The sequence below is a fragment of the Herpailurus yagouaroundi genome, unplaced genomic scaffold, assembly GCF_014898765.1.
Source record: "Herpailurus yagouaroundi ecotype Mexico unplaced genomic scaffold, PumYag 29, whole genome shotgun sequence".
Classification (NCBI taxonomy): Eukaryota; Metazoa; Chordata; class Mammalia; order Carnivora; family Felidae; genus Herpailurus; species Herpailurus yagouaroundi.
The window spans coordinates 27,297,228-27,309,621 of NW_024412377.1; the positions used below are offsets into that span (position 1 = coordinate 27,297,228).

At 45.8% G+C, this 12,394-nt stretch overlaps 1 protein-coding gene across 1 annotated transcript in view; it reads left to right on the plus strand.

The window, feature by feature from the left end:
• Positions 1-5,801: 5,801 nt before the first annotated feature.
• Positions 5,802-12,394, plus strand: part of RAI14 (retinoic acid induced 14) — a 142,303-nt gene continuing 135,710 nt past the window's right edge. The window contains exon 1 of the mRNA XM_040495037.1: positions 5,802-5,913. The gene's annotated coding sequence lies outside the window, so the exon portion shown is untranslated. The remainder of the gene's footprint in view (positions 5,914-12,394) is intronic.

Sequence of the window (12,394 nt, forward strand, 5' to 3'; positions counted from 1 at the left end):
TTTGAAAACAAGAAATCTAGTTCGTGTAGTCTACTGAGGATTTTAAAGAGAAGAAACACAAATGGAAAAGTGAAAATGACTAACAGAAGTTAAATGACTACAAAGCCTTTGAAACACACAAGCAAGAAGCCATAACAGATGCAAAATAACTCATCAGCCAGAGTCGTACACAGGTTTATTATGGGTGCACTATTCGGATAAGGAAGGAGCATGAATTAAAATGTCTCACGGGCAGGGGTTGATCTCAATGAAGAAGACAAAAATTTCAGAGCTCAGGTTTAATGCCGTAACAGAAAACAAGTGCACTGGGCCAAGAAAAACAGTGGCTTGGTTGAGAACCACTCTGTCGAGAAATCCTTCTGGAGCACTGATTCCTGTAAGGCCCACTGCCAGAGCCACCCCACCCTCTTCACCCAATGTCATCTTTGCTTGCAGTGCTAAACCAAGAACCAGGTGCTCCAGGCATGGCTGCAACAGCCCATAAAGCCCAGCCCCACTTTATGATAATCTAGGGAGAGGGTATAAAATACCAACGCCTGGGCCCCACACCAGACCACTTTAATCAGTATCCTAGGGCATGGGACCAAGGCAATTGGTGATCTTTAAAGGCAGGTGGTTCTAACAGGCTGCCAAGATTGTGACCCACCATCGACGAAGGAGAAAAGGTACACATGTCATAGCTGTAGATTTACATCCCGTAACACTGCTTCTGCCTGGGGAGCTCTGTGAACACTTTTTCGCGTAGATTTCTGGCAACAAAGTAATTGTCTTCTCAATTTTCTCGAATTCCTCGTGATACCTTCCTCCACTACCTTACTGGGAGAACATTTTCTGTGATTTCTAACACGCACGGCAGACCCACCATCCTGGTAGCATGATGGCTATTTGGAGCATCTTAAAATGGAGAAAGGAGAGGCCACTAAGATTGAGCTTTCGGTGGCTGTTGCCTGTTGTAAGGTTAATCTCACCCGGGTTCCAGTCCTTTTATCCACCAGGCCTTTGCCAGAACTGGGAGAAGTCATAAGATCGATACAGAAGTGCTTTATAAGTCAGTGTGGCCTGAAGGCAATATGGGGTAGTGGTTAGGAGGACCGCTCTGGAGTTGGGTATCTCAAACTTTGATTTTTGCTGCTTCTATTTCTGGCTCTATGATTTGGGCAGTTTACCCGATCTGTTTGAAACTCGGTTTCTGCGTCTTGTAAAAATAGGATGATACCCCATCCAAGTTGCTGCATTAAGAAAAACTTTGCATCTATTAAATTCTCGATCTATATTAGGTCTTAAGATGACAGTATTATATAGCAGTCAAGAATGAAGCCTCTAGAGCCAGATTGCCCTAATTTGAATCTCAACATTGCCACTAGCTGTGTGACTTTAGGCAAGTTACTTCATCCCTCTGTGCTCCAGTTCCCTCAAGTGCCAAAAGGGATAATAATGGCACTTATAGGGTTGATGTACCGGGAAGAGAGCTATCAACAGAGATTCCTTTTTACCTAAGAAACTTATCTCCATGAGAGGGCAACCTTGTTCTCAAAAAGTCTCCTCTCATCTTCCTGCTAGTGGTCTTCCTGTCTTTTGTGTCCTCAGTCCCCTACCCCTCTCCTTGGCTCATAGAAGCCTCATGTTGCCCGGCTGTCTTAGAATTTCATGTCTGTGTTGATTCTCTGGATGTCCAAAAATAAATGTGATTTTTCTTCTGTTAATCTGTCGCATGTCAATTTGATTCTTAGTCCAGCTAGAAGGACTTTGAAGAGCAGAGAGAATTCTTTCTCCCCAACATAAAGATTAAATGACCTAACGTTCGGGTGGCCTGCCATCTCAGTTTGCTCAGGACTGTTCCAATTTATGCTTTTTGTCCTAGTAGCTTGGCTGGTTTAGAAGAATTTGCCTGCCCCCTTTCATTCTCAAAAGTGTCAAAAGTGTCCCAGATTGAATAATTAAGTATATGGCCGCAGTGGTTATGTATATACCACTTAGCAAAAAGCCTCACATGGAGCGGTTGGTAAATGTGTCTTAGATGCTAATAATTAACCCCTGGGGCAGTTTTATCCAATAGAAATAAAATGTAAGCTACATAGTAATTTATAACTTTCTAGTTAACCACAGTTTAAAAAGAAAAAAGTGGGGTGCCCATGTGGCTCAGTGGGTTCAGCATCCAGCTCGTGGTTTCAGCTCAGGTCATGATCTCATGGTCGTGGGACTGAGCCCCAAGATGGGCTCTGCTCTGGGTGTGAAGCCTGTTTGGGATCCTCCTTCTCCCTCTGCCCCTCTCCCTCCTCTCTCTCTCTCTCTCTCAAAATAAAATAACCTTGAAAAAGTAAAATCTTAAGGGACACCTTAAGGGTGGCTCAGTTGGTTGAGCATCAGACTCTTGATTTCAGTTCAGGTCATAAAGCTGGGGTCATAGGATTGAGCCCCTTGTTGGGCTCCATGCTAAGCGTTGAGCCTGCTTGGGATTCTCTCTTTCGATATGTAATTAATATAAACATTATTAGTGAGATGGGACGCCTCGGTGGCTCAGTTGGTTAAGTGTCCAACTCTTGATTTTGGCTCAGGTCATGGTCTCATGGTTCATGAGTTCGAGCCCTATCTTGGGCTCTGAGCTGATGGCAAGAAACCTGTTTGGGATTCTCTCTCTCCCCCTCTCTCTGCCATCCCCCCCTCAAAATAAATAAATAAAACTTTTTTTTAAATGTTAAAAAATTATTAGTGAGATACTTTTCATTTTTTTTCTCATCCTACATCTTTGAAATCTGTTGTATATTTTGCATGCACAGCACAACATAATTTGGGCTAATGACATTTCAAGTGCTGAGTGTGGTCTACTTTATTGCTATGGTCTTACTGAATTATTAAGATGCTTTATTAAAGTTATCTTATTAATTCTCCCATGTCACAATTTGCTAGTCAGAAACATCCCTAATAAAATACAAAAAAGTGGTTTTTCTATGAATATATAGGGTCTTTTCTGTAGATTCTCTCCCTCCAAACTTTTGTGTTTTTGTTCCATTCTCTGGACTGGGGCCAATATCGCCACATTCCTGTAAATCATGCTGTTTCTAACTAGACCCAGAAGTGTAGTCAGATCCTAACCAAATGCCAAATAAAGCAAAGGGTTACTTTTTGGCTCTGCTGTGATGCCTATCTCTATTTCTCCTATTAGGGACAGTTTCTTGTTACCCCAACTAGTCTCAGCCTTGGTTTCCCAGACTTAAGACGTTCCTAATCCGGGGAGAAACAATACTGATAAGCAAGGGAGCAAGAAATAAGGAATGTGACATTTTTTAATCTCAAAAATGAAAATTTGACCCTACCAATCAATGAATTTCATGGATCCTGGATGGCAACCCTCTCAGGAGTCTGGAATCTTGTCGGTATGAGACTGACCTGCTAAAACAATTAGAGAATGATGCTTTGCCATAGAGTGTAACAACAAAATAGCTTGCGATGGCTCTTCAAATTAAGAGAATGGGCTCAGGATGTTAGATCTGAAAAGCTTCTCAGAGGCCATGTATTTCAGTGTTCTTTTTTTACTGATTTGGGAAGTGGGGCCAAGAGAGATTCAAACATTTGGTGAAGTTCAAATGGCAAGTTAGGAACATGGTCTCTGTTCTTATTACACTACAGTTACCTTGATTTGGCAGTAACACCCCTATTAAAATACAACATGTTGTTCTTCCCAAAGAGGTTTTACCCACTTTTTATGCAGTTTATCCTTACTGCCTTCATTTTATCCTTACTGCCTTCTCAAACCTTTTCACATGGGCCTGCTCTCCATTAAAGGGCGTATTCCATGTACCCTGAATGAGGTAGCATTTGTAAAAGGCCTGGGCAAAGAGCACACAAACCCCCACCAATGAGAAGATTCTGTTCCAAACCATACTTGACCATCAATTCCTCTGCAGATGGCAGAACTTCAGCTGTGGTCTGAATCAGGTGTTTGAATTTTCAGGGGCAGGAGGGATCTGGAAAAGGATCTTGGCGTATCAGCCTAACTATAAGAGTCCTTCCCTCCACAGCAACCCCACACCAGAGTTGGACTTGCTGATGGCTGAGGGTGAGGTTATACCCTAAGGAGAATAAGCATGCAAGCCACCCACAGGAGCCACAGAGCTGACATAGGCAGGCACACTCAGAGGTAAGTGGTTGGGATGCTGCATTGTGGAGTAAAAGAAAAATAATTGTTTAATGTTGTTCGATATTAACTCCTTCCACTTGTCAACTGTTCCTGCAGGATACATACACATGTTTGCTTTCCAAGGGGGCATGGTATATACCCTGTACCATATTCCAAAGCCCACCTTTTCAGCTGTCTCTGAAGGAGACTGATCTGCTAAAAGCAGAACAAAAAGCCCACAAGTGGCAGGGTCTGTCTCCCCCACTCTCCTACAGTACACCTGAAGTGTGAACCGTAATGAAAAACCGTATTGTAGAAATTGCCAGCACTAAACAAACAAAACGTTTGCCGGTTCACATTTCTCTTAGAGTGTCATTTTATTCACGAGGGGTAAAGGACAGGAAGAGGAGTGTGTGTCTTGCTTTAAACAGGCTATTCATCACTTTTCGAAAGAATCTCTGATGTATGATTTAGGAAGACCATGCTGCAGTTACTTCACAGTTCATAGTTGCTTCCTATGTGGTAAGTTACCTGTTAAAGCTAAAGAAGGCTGTTCCCTTGGGGGGCGGGGAAGACAAATTCTAAAGTCTAGGCCATCAAGATACAGCCAAGACGTTAAAAACTGAACTATGCTGGGGTGAATTTCACTTCCGTTGGAATTAATCTTTTTTTTCTTGAAGTTCAAATGACTTACAGTGGATCCCACCAGAAAGGACTCGTGTCATTTATTCTAGAAGGCTTCCTGCCCCGCGTTAAGGAGGCAGAGTTAACCTGGGGAAGGGAGGGGCTATGGTGAATAAAGACTTTCTAAGCCGTAGCTGGTTAGCCAGACTAGGATGAATGGAAAAGCAGCCCCAAATTAATGAGTAGGTGGAGAGCCCTGAAATCCTTGGAATTACAGGAGGAGGCCATTAAGATTCAAACGCCGGTTTTAGCCGGCTGGAGAAGGGAGAGACGCTGCGGGGATGGGGCGGTAAGACCCTCCCTCGGAGCATCCCGGACACCGCTCTGAGGACGTCCCCCACTCGTGCCTCTCCGTTCAGGCGGTAGATTTCTCCTAACTCCCGAGCAGAGCAACCCTTCACGCCTGTAGTTTTCTCTTGCCACCTGATGAGCGTTAGCAGTCACTCCAGCCAGTCCAGAGAATGAGCGGATTCTAGTTCCCTTTCTGTTCAGTGACTCTGGAAAATATACCCGATTGGACTGTGGTTAAGTGGGCGCTTGGATCGGTGACTTTTGGCACAGCCCCACGACCACAGACGACTTTGGAGGTTGGCCAGAAATGAATACTATTCGGGATCTCACGCGTCCCAAACCCGGGGGTGCGAGCACGGGTGTTTCCCAGTAAGTTCAGGTGACGGTGATGCTGATGGGACACGTCCGCGGCGAAGGGTCCACGATCCCGGGAAAACGAAAAGTCCGCAGGGAACGCCCGCAGCACCCCCCGCGGGTCCCGGCCGCAGAGCGGCGCCGGGTCACCTGACTCGCGGAATTTGGGGCCAAGCGGGGTGGAAGGGGAGGGGAGAGGCGAGCACCTCCCTTCTCGCTCCCGCTGGATCCAGGTCGGCGGGGGCCGGCGCCGGGCGGCCACGTGGTGGTGCTGCCGCTGCCCCAGCCCCGCCGGCCCAGCCCGGGAGCCGTGGCGCCCACTGACCCCCGCAGCGGGGGAGGAGGAGGGACCGAGGCGCAGGAAGCAGAGCAGGAAGCGAGCCCGGCGGCCGCGTTTTCCTGGGGAAGCGGCGGGCCGAGTGGCGCAGCCAGCGCGGCCCGGGAGCTGCCGCCGCCGCCTGGATGGGGTGAGTGCGCGGCGCCGCGAGTCGGGAGGCTCTTCCCGGAGCGGGCAGCCGGCTCGCGGCCCCGCCTTTGTGTCTGGGGCTCCGGCGAGGGACGGCGCGCCCGGTGGAGAGGCTTAGCGGGGTGGCAGCGAGGGTCCCGCCACCACTCCCTTGTCTGCCGCCGGCCGCCCGCTGTCTGCAGAGGGAGAGGAGGATGTGGGGATCCGAGTGAGCGGGGGGGACCGGGCCAAGTTGGGAGCGGGCTTTGCTGCTGCCTGCCCCCCACCGCCCCTCGCAGGCCGGCATCGGCGAGGCGCGGGGCTCGGCGGGCAGAGGGAGCGCGGGCGAGAATGAATGGCCAGCCCTGCAGGGCGTCCTGGGGGGAGCGGCGAGTCGGCACCCTGTCCCACCTGCCTGGCGGCCCGGAGCCCCCACCCTCCCCCACCCCCCGGGTCCTAGCTTCTGGGCTCGACCCGCCTCGGCGCTGAACTTGGAGGAGCTGGGTGGGAGGAAGGTGCAAGCGGGAGATTCTGGATGGCTCCGGCGACCCAGGCTCCGCTATTGTTCCTTTTCTGACTCTAGGGAGCCCTTTGGCTGGCCCAGGGGTGCAGGCGAAGCTACACCGGGCCTGCTAGAGCCCCTCGCTCCTCGTGTCCTTTTCCCCGCCTCAGCTTCTAGGAGGGCCGGGAGGCGGGATGCTGGAGTTCGGGCGCACACGGGGCGGCAGCTGGGACTTCGGGCGAGAGGCGCTCGCCCGCCATCTGTCCCCACCTCTGCCCAGGTGGGTGGGTACCCACTCTAACCTGCCTTCCCATGGCTGCGGGCCTGAGCAGGTTTGTGTCCGCGCTTAAGTTTCTGCAGTTTTTAGGGTTCGTCTGCTGCCTTCTGGTTCACGCTCTCCTTTTCGTGTGGACCTCTTCCCTTTTGTGGGGTGGGGGTGGGGTCCCGGAGCCCGGGGAGGCAGCAGACTGAATGGATGGAGCCCAGTGTGAAGTGGAGAAGTTATAAGTGACCTCCCAGGGGCTGGGGCCTGGGCTGTCTGTCCAGGCTTGCGCTTCTCCAGGGAACCCAGTCGGCGCAACTTTATTTCCAATGGTCCGGGCATATCTGGGGGCTCAAGGCCGCCCACCAAGACCAGCAGCTTCCCGTGGCCGCAGGTTCCCAGGTGATTTGGCAGGGTCTCGGCTCTCCTTCCTCGAGAGGAGAATGCTAAGCTGGCTGGGATGCGGACGTTGTCAGTTCTCTGGAGAATGTGATCTCAAGACTGTAAGGGCCTGGCAGGGGGAGGAACTGGTCTGTCCATCAGTAGGACTCAGCAGATGCTGCTCTCAGGGCCTCACCTTGTGGTTTGCACAAAGTTGGAGAAGGGCAAGTGCATCACAGGGAGGATTTTGGTTGCCCTGGCCCCCACCTGTTCACAGGTGTGGCTGGGAGTTTTATTACTGGTGGATGTCATCTGATCATCTTTTCTTAACGATGCCTAACCAGTGTCATTTTTTCCCTCCGTGGCCTTTTGTAAGATAGTAGACTTTAATGTGAGAAAACTTATCCAGTTCTTATAATTTTCAACCAGTGTTTGCATAACCGTTGCATTGGGAAAGGTGATCCTGTGCTGGGAGATCCCAGGTTTTTTCCTCTCCATTCTTTGAGATGCTTCATTAACTCATTCATTCATTAATTTATTAATGAATTTATTAATGAATTAATGAAATTAATTAATGAAATTAATTTATTAATGAATAAGTCTATCACCTTAGACTTGTTTTATGACTCTTTTTTTGGGGGGTTGGTGATGGTGGTTGTAACCCTGTTGTGAAAAATCTTATTGCTATTTGTGAAATTGAATAGAAAGAGTGGGTGCTGGGCCATGGAGACTAAATAGGGGCATGATTGTGCCCCTGACGTTGAAGCACTGTCTCCAGGCCACCGCTTCCCAAATCCTCTTTGAGGCAGGCACACTTAGTGTCACTGACATTTTAAAGGTGAAGAAACTGAGGTTTGGAGGTTAAGGAAACTTGGCTTGCAGTTAATGGAATATGATGGAGGAGCTTTGTCTCTCTTCTTTTTTCCTTTCAATATAAAACTAAGTAGGAAATATTTCACACATAAAAAAATGGCCACTACTTATGTTTAAAAGTTGCTAACATGTCCATTATTTGTTTCATATCGCCGCCAATAAAACTGCAACTGAAGTGTTTTATCCACTCTTCCTCCACTTCCTCCGTCTTCGGGTGACCACTAAAGTGAAGTTAGATTCGTAGTTTCCAAGCACGTTTTGGTATTTCTGTATATTATATGTCCATAAGCAATATCTGTGAGCTTGTGTATTTAATATTTTACATAAATGGCATAAGTCTATGTACACACCCCTTGCATTTTTAAATGTCATTATGTGTTGAGGTCCATGTAACTCTTATTGAGCTGCTACAGAGAATTCCAGCATAGAAATAAATGGTAGTACACTAATCCCTTGCAAAGAGAAAATTAGAATGTTTACAATTTTTCACCGTTACACTTTTTCTACTAAGGGCAGTTGATCTGTTTCCATTTTTTTTTTTTTTTAAGTATAACAAACAGTGCTATTATAAGCTATTAGAGACCGGTTTCTGTTCTACACCTATCCCATGAATTGCTGGGAGATCGGGTCTAGGTAATGCTGCATTTATTATTTCATTCCTCACCAAAAATTTAGGGTGTACATAGGGTCTCTCTTATCTGTTGAGTGAAAAAAGTGAATTTGATCTATTTTCAGCTCTAAGATTCTTAGTTGGATTATTTTGTTTTTTATAATTTCATTTTTTTGAGGAGGAACAGAGCCTCTTAATTATAAAGTTGAAGTCTGAGACAGACTGTGGTGCTGAGTTTGGGATACTTGTTCCAAAGGCTTTTCTCAGGCGTCACCAGTGGTGTAACCTTGGATTACCCACTCAAGCTTCTCTTCCTCATTTCTTCAAGCTTGGTAAGATTAAGTAGTTTTAGCAAGTATTTGCAAAGGCATGTTCTTGCTCTAAGAGTTTATGAAAATGTGTTGACATTTTGCCCCAAATTGTAACCCCTTAATCTGGAAGCAATTTAAGGCATTTAAACACTTGGGCTTCCTCATTATCCCTCCAAATTGCCAGGCACATTCCTGCCTCAGCGCTCGCATTTGCTGTCCCACTGTCTAGACCACCCTTCTAGATCCTCTCCGTGGCTGTGCCCTTCAGTACCCCAGGTCTTCACTCAGGTGTGTGTCACATCAGCTCCCAGCATGCCCTGCCCCTCTTCTGTCTTTTTTTTTTTTTTTTTTTTTCTCCATGGCGCTTAACACCTAGCTTGCCATATATTTTGGTACATATTCGTCTCATTAGGAGAACACAAGCTCTGCAAAGGCACGGATCTTGTGTCTTTTGTTGCTGCTGTATCCTTAGTGCCTAGAGCAGTGTTGACAAATAGTAGGTACTCAAATGTTTGGATGAATGGATATAATGCTCTTTGTAGGTTTTTCTACTTAGAATTTCTCTTTTAGTACATTGTGGATATCCTTAATGGTGCTGGTGGTTCCACAGCTGTAACTGAGTCCCCCAAGATGTCCTAAGATAAAAAAAATATATACATCTTAGAAACAAAGTACTCTATTTAAATCTGTGTGATTTATCCTACAGAGTACTTCTCTTCCTATTTTTTTCTGCCAACATTTGCCTAAACCTGAATTCAGATGAAAACGTAAGTAACATTTGGAAGCACACCCATCTTTGCTTTTCTTGATAACTTAGCTTTCCAACATTTTAAATGTGGAAGAGTGACTCTCCTATCCACACAGCATCTGTACAGACAGCCCAGGAATGGTCTCAATGCCAACTACACTGAATTTCCAAGAATAGAAAGTGTGTTTCTCTGAATTGTTTGCGGAGGGTATACTCATCATCGCTAACTACATTCATGGTGAATTTTTGTTGGGGGGGAGGGAGATGACCTTAATCTGAAGATCCAAAAGCAACCAATATATATAGTAGGGTACCTAGAAATACTTTTAAAATTGTCACCTCATTAAATCCTTAATTTTATTAAAAACATTCGCTGTTCTAGTGTCGTGCTTTATTTTGCTAGAAGCCAACTGAATTTTCTCTACCTTGCATGATGAATATAGGAGTTGACAAAACAAAACTAAATATATCAAAGGCCTCTTGGGTGTATTTTAAGTGGGTGATAGAGAAAAGGAGTCTAGGGTTGTTTTTTTTCCTGTTAACTGTATGGGTATATGATACTGATGGTATCCTTTACAAAAAAATAACTAGTGTATCGAAGTACAACCATTGTATCCTCTGTAATAAAATGATACTGGAAGAAATCAGTTTATTATGGACCCAGATAGGGTTACACTTCAAGCTGAAAACTGTAAGCATAGAATAATTTGATGAGTCTCAAGATGCTACATGATTTAGAAATTTCTTCCTTTTGGGTTACTACCCATGAGCTGAAAAGTGTAGGTGGAGAAGTGAAGGAGAAGGGTTGTGTTTTTGTTTTAATTTTTTGTAGTGTTTATTTTTGAGAGAGAGCCAGAGCATGAGCAGGGGAGGGGCAGAGAGATGGAGACAGAATCTGAAGCAGGCTCCAGGCTCTGAGCTGTCAGCACAGAACCCGACGCGGGGCTTGAACTCCCGAACCAGGAGATCATGACCTGAGCCAAAGTCTCTTAACCAACTGAGCCACCTAGGCGCCCCACAAGAGGATTGTTAATCAACCATCAGTTTCCCAACTCCAGCCATCTACAAGTGAACAAAAAACTAGTCTTCAACATCAGACTCACTGATCGGTGTCAGTAAATTTAGTATTTTAATAAGTAACTTTATAGACTTAACCATGTATTTTAAAACAAACTCTATTTGAATGAAGAAGTCTGCCTCCTTCTTCAGTTTTATATTCCATGTGTCCAGTAGCATATCTGTCACATAGTAGGTGATTAACATTTACTGAATTACACACACACACGCGCGCGCACACACACACACATGCACAGGTGTGCATAAAGCCTTTCATGGAGGTCATCAGATATTTAGCTGTCCTAGTCTAGAATTTAATAATCAAAAGGTAGGGAAGAGGAGTGGAGATAGCAAAATGCAGGTTGAGGTTCAGAAGATACAGGTCTCCTTTCTCCCCACACAAAGCCATTTTACCTCTCTAAGCCTTTGTTTTCTCCCCTGTGTTCAAGAAACACGTCCACCGTTCAGAAAAGTCTGTGCATTGTGTTTTGACTGCTATTCTAGTGGGTTATGTGTGGTGGGTCACCTCCTCTGACCTCACCTGCTGTCTAGTCCAATTTCTTCTGTAGTGAATGGTGCTCACTGGATATACATTGGTTTGCTATGTAAATACCATGACCATTCGTCACCACAGAATCTGCTTGTGAGAAAAGTTGGTTGTAGTCTAAGAAGTTTACTTGTACAGTGGGAGAAAACATAGACTTTTTATTTTCTCCTTAGATTGATATTTGCTTAAATAAATTTAAGTTTATTATCAGGTAAGCTAACATAAGCAATTCATCCTCTACTTACCAATTTTCCCTCACAATCATTATATTTTTTTATACCGCAACTCAACTTTTCTTATCCCTGTTAGGCATGGCGATTTGTGACAACAAAATTGGTCTTCTCTTTGCTTTTTTCTTTATGATTTCTAGATGAGTTTGGTTTGCTAAATCTGGAATTTTTTTTTTATAATAATGTCCTTTAAGTTTATTTATTTTGAAAGAGTGTGTGGGGGAGAGGCGGAGAGGGAGAGAGAGAATCCCAAGCAGGCTCAGTGTGCATGTGGAGTCCGACGCGGGGCTTGAACTCAGGAACTGTGAGTCATGACTCGAGCTGAAATCAAGAGTGTGATGCTTAACTGACTGAGCCGCTGACATGCCCCTGTTTTTTTCTTCTCAAAGTGTACACGACTACAAAACAGCCACAGCAGCATCTATGAGACTGTTCACTACATCTGTCCAGTTCTTTTGTTGGTGGCAGTGATGGAAAGTCAGCCAGAAAAAGGAACCCTGGCAGAGTGTGCTGGTAATGAATGTAAGGCTGAACAGCTTCCCTTTGCTCTAGGGCGGCACAGAGGAAAATGTTTTCCTCCAAGAGGAGTCCACTTTGCAAACGAGAAAAGGCCACTTAGCAGTGATATCTAAATGTTTTGTACACATTTGCAAATCTGATACAGCTTTTGGACCATTTTTCCTAGGGAGAGTTTCACCTATATACAGGGATGCTGTGCATTCATAATCTTTGTCGGTCTCAAGAGCATGGAACTCCCTGCATTAAGTACATTTATGAACCTCTTTGGACTCCCCAGATTAAGAGACCAAGACCTAAGGGCCCCCGGGTGGCTCAGTTGGTTAAGCATCCGACTTTGGCTCAGGTTGTGATCTCGTGGTTGTGAGTTCAAGCCCCACGTTGGGCTCTGAGCTGACCAGGCAGAGCCTGCTTGGGATTCTCTCTCTCTTCCTCTCTCTCTTCCTCTCTCTCTTCCTCTCTCTCTT